This window comes from Triticum aestivum, chromosome 5B (assembly GCF_018294505.1).
Source record: "Triticum aestivum cultivar Chinese Spring chromosome 5B, IWGSC CS RefSeq v2.1, whole genome shotgun sequence".
In the NCBI taxonomy this organism is placed as follows: domain Eukaryota; kingdom Viridiplantae; phylum Streptophyta; class Magnoliopsida; order Poales; family Poaceae; genus Triticum; species Triticum aestivum.
The window spans coordinates 261,658,013-261,664,758 of NC_057807.1; positions in this window are offsets into that span (position 1 = coordinate 261,658,013).

A 6,746-nucleotide genomic window follows, 5' to 3' on the forward strand; every position below is an offset into this window, starting at 1 on the left:
ATTTATCAAGCCAGAAGAAAGTGGAGAGGCCATTATATGTGATCACAAAGGAGTGCTCAATTAGCAGTGGCAAGTTGTTGTTGATAATTTTCCATAAAAAGGAGGGTCGTGGAGTTTTTGTAGCAATGCCAAGAGGGTGTTGGTGGTTATACCACTGAGTCCAAGGGACATTTGGGTGTTGCAGAATTTTGGAGGAGAATTTCATGAGCAAGCAACGGTTTTGAATTTCAAGATTTTTAATGCCTAGACCACCAATATCTTTAGGTTTGCAAACGTTTTTCCACACGACAAGGCAGCTCGCCCCAGTGCAGGTAGACTCGTTAGACCAGAAGAAGGCCCTCCGAATGGCGTCAAGTTTAGCTAAGATCGATTTAGGTAGTCGGAAGACGGACATAAAATAAACTGTTAAGGAGTCGAGGATCGCATTTAGCAGTGTGAGCCTGGCACCCCGTGAGAGAAGGCACGCCACCCATCCAAAGAGGAATTTCCGAAAGTTGTCTATGATCGGGTCGAAAGCTGTCAATGGCAATTTGGTAGGGGATAGTGGAAGCCCTAGGTATACTAGCGGAAAGGAGGATAATGAGCATCCAATAGCTGCAGCAATGTTGTTTTGTGTGGATGAGTCGGTAGCAATTGTGAGAAGAGCTGTTTTGTGAAAGTTGATTACCAACCCCGTTGCAAGGGCGAAATCATGAAGGTTTTTTTTTGAGTACCAAGGTGGCTGCGTCACTAGCAGCAGCGATTATGAGGGTATCATCTGCGTATTGAAGTGTCACCGGTGGTTCGGTTGGTCGTAGAGGGTGGCAGAGAACGTTAGATTGGAAAGCTTTAGCGATTAGTCTTTGAAGTACATCGGCGACGATGATGAACAGGTATGGTGAGAAGGGGTCCCCTTGTCGGAGGCCACATCTACATTGAATCCATGACCCCGGAACTCCATTCAAAAGAATAGCCATTTTCTCAGTGCAGAGGATGTTTTGGACCCATGCGCAGAAGATGGTAGGAAAACCGCGGGCTTTTAGTATTTGAATGAGGGAGGACCAGCATATGGAATCAAATGCTTTCCTGAAGTCCAGCTTAAAAACCATGGTCGGGGCTTTACGTGTGTGACACGTATTGAGAATGTCCGTAGCATAGATGAAATTTTCAGCAATGTTACGCCCATGAAGGAAGCCCGTCTGATCGTAGTGGATGAGAAGAGGGATGAGAGGTTTAACTCTATTTGTGACGATTTTTGCAACTGCTTTTGGCGTGCAGTTTTGGAGGGAGATAGGTCTAAACGCGTCAGGAGCTGTTGGCGCCTGTGTTTTTGGTAGGAGTACCATGAAGGCTCGGTTGAAGCGTTCGAGAGAGACGGTTTGATCCTGAAAGGCGGAGAAGAATGCTAGGATGGAATGTTTGATAATACTCCAAAATTTTCTGAAGAAGATGGGTCCGAAGCCGTCTGGTCCAGGGCTGGCATTGGTGTTCATGGATAGGAAAGCTTGATGGATTTCTTCGTGCGAGAAGGGTTGTGCTAGATCACGGAGCTGAGGGAGGGGGGAGGGATATAGCTGCAGTAGACTGAAATTCCAAGTTGCATGTTTAGTGGTTCCGATCAATTGGTTGAAAAAAATCTTTTAAGATGTGAGCTTTTTGTTCATGGAGGAAAACTTCAGAGTTGTTGTGAATGAGCATGGGGATTTTGTTTGTTCTCAATCGCTGGGTGGCCGAAGCATGGAAGAATCTAGTGTTCTCGTCACCGTGAACGGCGACTCTGACCTTGCCCCTTTGTTTCCAGAAGGAGATTTTTTGTTTGATAGTTTGTTGAAGCAGATTGGAGAGCGAGAGCCTTAGTTTTTGTTCGAGGGGAAGGAGTGGGGCGATTTCCTCATTTAGATCAAGGGTCTGGATGGCCAGTTTGCAGTTTGTTTCTCGTTGGTACATGGGTTGCAGCGTTTTGGCCCTAGACTTTAGGGCCGATCGTGTAGATTTAATGCATATAGCTAGGGAGGCAGCAGGGTCCATGGGAAGCCCATGACGGCGAGTGTTGGGCTGCCAACAGTCACGTACTACGTTTGCACAAGTTGGAAATGAAGTCCAGAATCGTTCAAATCGAAAAAGGCGGGAAGATGGGACGGACGTGGATACTGTGACTAGTAGTGGTACGTGATCAGAAATAAACCTAGTGAGAGAGGTGAGGTGTGAGTTTGGGAAAATAGCATCCCAAGCTAGGTTGATTAGAACCCTATCCAGACGGATTAGTGTGGGAGACAGCCTTTTATTTGACCACACGAATTCTCTATCAAGGAGTGGTAGCTCTAAGAGAGCAAGTTGATCAATGGTGTCGTTGAAAGCGTCAGCCTCCGATCGTCGGAAGTTGTTGTTGTTGCGTTCGTTGGGGAATCTGGTGAGGTTGAAGTCTCCAATTAGGAGCTAGGGTGATTGTGGTGGTGGTTTGATTAGTTTTAGTTCGTCTAGGAATGCCATCTTTAGATCTTGCTGTGAGGGTGCGTACACGTTTATGATGAAGATGTTGTGTGGCGATGCAAGACATGATAGAGTTAAGATGGATGTGAAACGGTTATGTTGACAGTTGAGGAGTGAGAAGCATCGAGAGTTGGTGGCCGAAAGAATGCCGCCCGCAGATCCAATTGCGTCAAGGTGGTTATTAGAGTCGAGGAATCGTGGCAAGATCGATCGAAGCTTGATTGTATCTGGTTTTTGTAATTTGGTTTCTTGGAGAAGGGCTATAGATGGGCGCAGGAGATTGATTTCAGAAAACACATTGGCACACTTGTCATTATCACCTAACCCGCGTACATTCCAGGAGACGATAGAGTAGGAAGCATTTTTCATACTTGAAACTTGAACTGGCACCTTACATAGGGGTATTGACCCGACCGACAACCATTTGGTGTTCAACAAATGAATTCGCTACAAATTGAACATCAGATTTTTTAGCATGGTAAATCAAATGCCCGGGATGGAAATTATGTTGTCGCAAGGGTGGCAATTTTCTTTCGCAAGCGTGGCAAATCCTTGCCTTTTTTTTTTTTGAGGAATTGTCATCCTTGCTAGGAAATTGTCGTTCTCGCGACAAGATAAATTGTCATTAAAAACGTGAGTTTGTCATGCTTAAAAATTTGATGTTAGATTTTTAGCATTTTCACAACGGATTTATGGAAGGTTTGATGATCTATATTGGAGATGCCCTAAGGGTGTGGAAAACTGCTTACAATTATTGGTCCCTGCAGTGCTATATGCAGCCATGCAGGCAGAGGCAAGTGAGGTGATCACCTGACTAGAATATATCAGGGCCGGGTCACTCCGTGTAACAATTCTTGTGTCACGGGGCGAAGCATAGGGCCGTACGGCCCGGGCCCCGACTCCTACGTACCTCTGTGCAAACTGTGTGTCGGACAATGACTTGTCTCTGTTTGTGGCGTCCTGTCGCCGTACGGCCGGTCACGAAAACACCGTATATTTCCATTAGAGCATCTCTAGTGGAACGTGTAAATTTGGATGTGTATATCTTCATATACATGTCCATATACATCTTGCTAAATTATACACCTCCCAGTTTTTCAGTGGAACGTGTAAACTAGGATGTGTATATTCCAACGGCTATATTTTCAAACGGCTATATTTTCAACGACTATATTTCCGATCTATATAAACCACCCCTACCACCTCTCTTCCAGCACACTTCTACCTGTGACTTCTCTTCTCACCTAGATTTCTCCATCGTTTGTCACGCAACACAATGAACACATCCACTTGGGACATGAGTTCTTCGTCATCTTCATCTGGCGACGATGAACTCATACTTGCAGCATTCGCCGAGCGCGAGGAGGAAGAGAGGAAGAACGCTCGACGCCATGGCGGTTCCAAGCATGGACGTCAGTCAATCGATCGAGGAAGAGATGCCGGATTTCTTCTTCTGTGGGACGACTACTTCAAAGAAGTTCCTCACTTTCCCGAACATTTGTTTCGACGAAGGTTCGTAATTAGTACACTTCTCTGCTTTGGTCCTTTTTTCATTTCCCTGTCTCATTTAATTTTTATGCACATATTTAGGATGTCGCGTACTTTGTTCAACCGCATAGCTGATGGTATACTTGAGCATGACTATGATGATTATTTTACACAAAAAAGAAGTGCTTCTAGAGCTCTTGGGTTACATCCTTTGCAAAAGATGACCGCGGCGATGCGGATACTAACATATGGAATAGCAGCTGATTATGTTGATGAGTACATCCGGTCCGCTGAGTCTACTAATTTAGAGTCTTGCAAGAAATTTGTGATCAAAATTTGTGAAGTTTTTGGGGAAAAGTATCTGAGATCTCCAAATGAAGAAGACATTGCTAGGTTACTTGCAATAGGGGAGGAAAGAGGATTTCCCGGTATGTTAGGGAGCATAGATTGCATGCACTGGGGGTGAAAAAATTGCCCCAAAAAATGGCATGGCATGTTTAAAGGCCATGTGAGCGAGCCCACTATGATCTTGGAAGCAGTTGCTTCACAAGATCTTTGGATTTGGCATGCTTATTTTGGTTTACCAGGGTCTCTGAATGATATAAATGTTCTTCAACGTTCTCCTGTTTTTACAAAGCTAGCCGAAGGCCAAACTCCTCCAGTGAATTATAGCATCAATGGCCATCAGTACACAATGGGGTATACCTTGCAGATGGTATCTATCCACGGTGGGCAACATTTGTGAAGAGCATACCAGCTCCAACTAGCAGAAAGCATAAAACTTTTGCCAAGAAGCAAGAGGGGGCTAGGAAAGATGTGGAACGAGCCTTTGGAGTTCTGCAATCCCGTTTTGCCATTGTTCGTGGACCTGCTAAAGGATGGAAACGTAAAGAAATCACTGATGTCATGAAAGCTTGTGTCATAATGCACAATATGATAGTTGAAGAGGAGCGGCAAACTGGTCGACAAAGCTGCACTTTTGAGGCAATGGGAGAAAGAGTCACAGTCTCTCGTACTCATGCGGAAGAACTGAGCTCTTTTATTCAGATGACTAATCGGATTAGAAATTTCAATGAACATGATCAGCTTAAACTTGATCTAATTGACCATGTCTGGCAAAAGTTTGGAAATGAGTGATGTAATCCATGTCTTTGTAATGCAGCTATCAATAAAAATATTTATGCAATGAGTGATGTAATCCATGTCCTCAACTAGCAGAAAGCAATAAATAGTTCTTACAACTACAACATATAGCTCACATTACCCTAGGCCGCGAGCAAGGATCTCCTTCTGCTTAGCTTGGTAGAACTGCTTTTGAACATCAGTCATACCACTTGTGTCGATGAGCATGACCCTCTCATCTAATTCAAACTGTCTCCGTGCATCCTCCCTCTCGTTTCGTGCATCCTCATTCTTTTTGAGTGCAATCTCCTCTTTTCGCAATTCCAATTGCTGTGCGTAGCGAGCATTTCTTACCGCCTCTTTGATCTCATCCTTCTCTAGCTTTGCTGCCCACACAGTTTCACTTTATTTCCTGAAACCCAAGCTCCACTTTATTTTCTCCTTCGCTCTCGCCTTTTTCTTTGTTTCCGAAAGAAAAACCACCGCCGGGTTGTAAGACCTAATCAGGTCACGAAGCTCGCCCACTGTTGAGTCCAACCCCAACCCTTGAGAGTTCCAGGCCAACACATTCATTGGTCCCGGCGACCCCGCTCCGCAGGGGCCGCCGATGTATCATTTTGCTCGGAAATGCGGTCAAACACTGAATACGTCTTCTGCCTTGTTTCGTGAATGAACCCATCTCTGTTATTTTGTCCATCATCCTCACCTTTCACCACCCAATGTTGCTTCGGCCTCCTTTTCCTATCAGCAGGGTGATTCTGGTGTTGGTTCTGCTTGGGCTGATATTCAGCATACTCCGCTCTTGGACGCCTGACAAAATGACCAGGGCGCCTCTCCCTCTCCCTGTATTGGCCTGATCCACCTGCACCATTGTAGCTATGTGGCACATACTGATTCTTGATCTCCTGCCTCCTGTCCATCTGCTTTGCTTTCAACTCATATCTCAGATCTCTTTCTCTCCTGCGTTCAAGATCATCCCTCAAATCCTTCTCTCTCCTATCATACCCTCTCTCATCAGTAGGCCTATGCCTCTGTTTATTGGGGCTGTTTACTTCCTCAAAAACATGCTTGCCGGCTCCGCCAGTGCGAGAGTCAGCAGAGGCAGTAGTGTTGAAGTCCCTATTTAGGTTTCTTTTGGTTGGAATATCACGCACAAACCCCGTCCTGCTCCTTCCCATATCACCTTCTTGAGATGGACCACTATTGAAACTGTAGTTGTTTGCACCTCCTCGCTGTTTATCCTCTTTGAAAGATGAAGAGCGCCCCGGCGAGGCCCGAAGACACTCTCCCCACTGCTTATCAGAGTCAACCGGAGGAACACATCCATTCTCACCATGTATGAGTCTACCACAGTCAAAACAGAAGTGAGGGATTTTTTCGTACTCAAAATCATAGCATGGCCCCACAGTATAATCCGTTGATTCCTTCAGGTTGAAGCATCTCACTAAGGGCTCATAAATCGACGCTTTTGCTCGTACCTGAAGGTGTACTCCTTTGGCAAAACCATCTGTCTCCACATCCACACGCACTACTTCACCAAGCCACTTTCCCAACACCTCCCCAAAAGCTTTTGATCGTTTGTTCAGAGGAAGATCCTTCACCCTTACCCAAACCTCCACCGTATCAAAACTCATCTCAGACAGTCTTGTATTTCCTTCATAATCTTT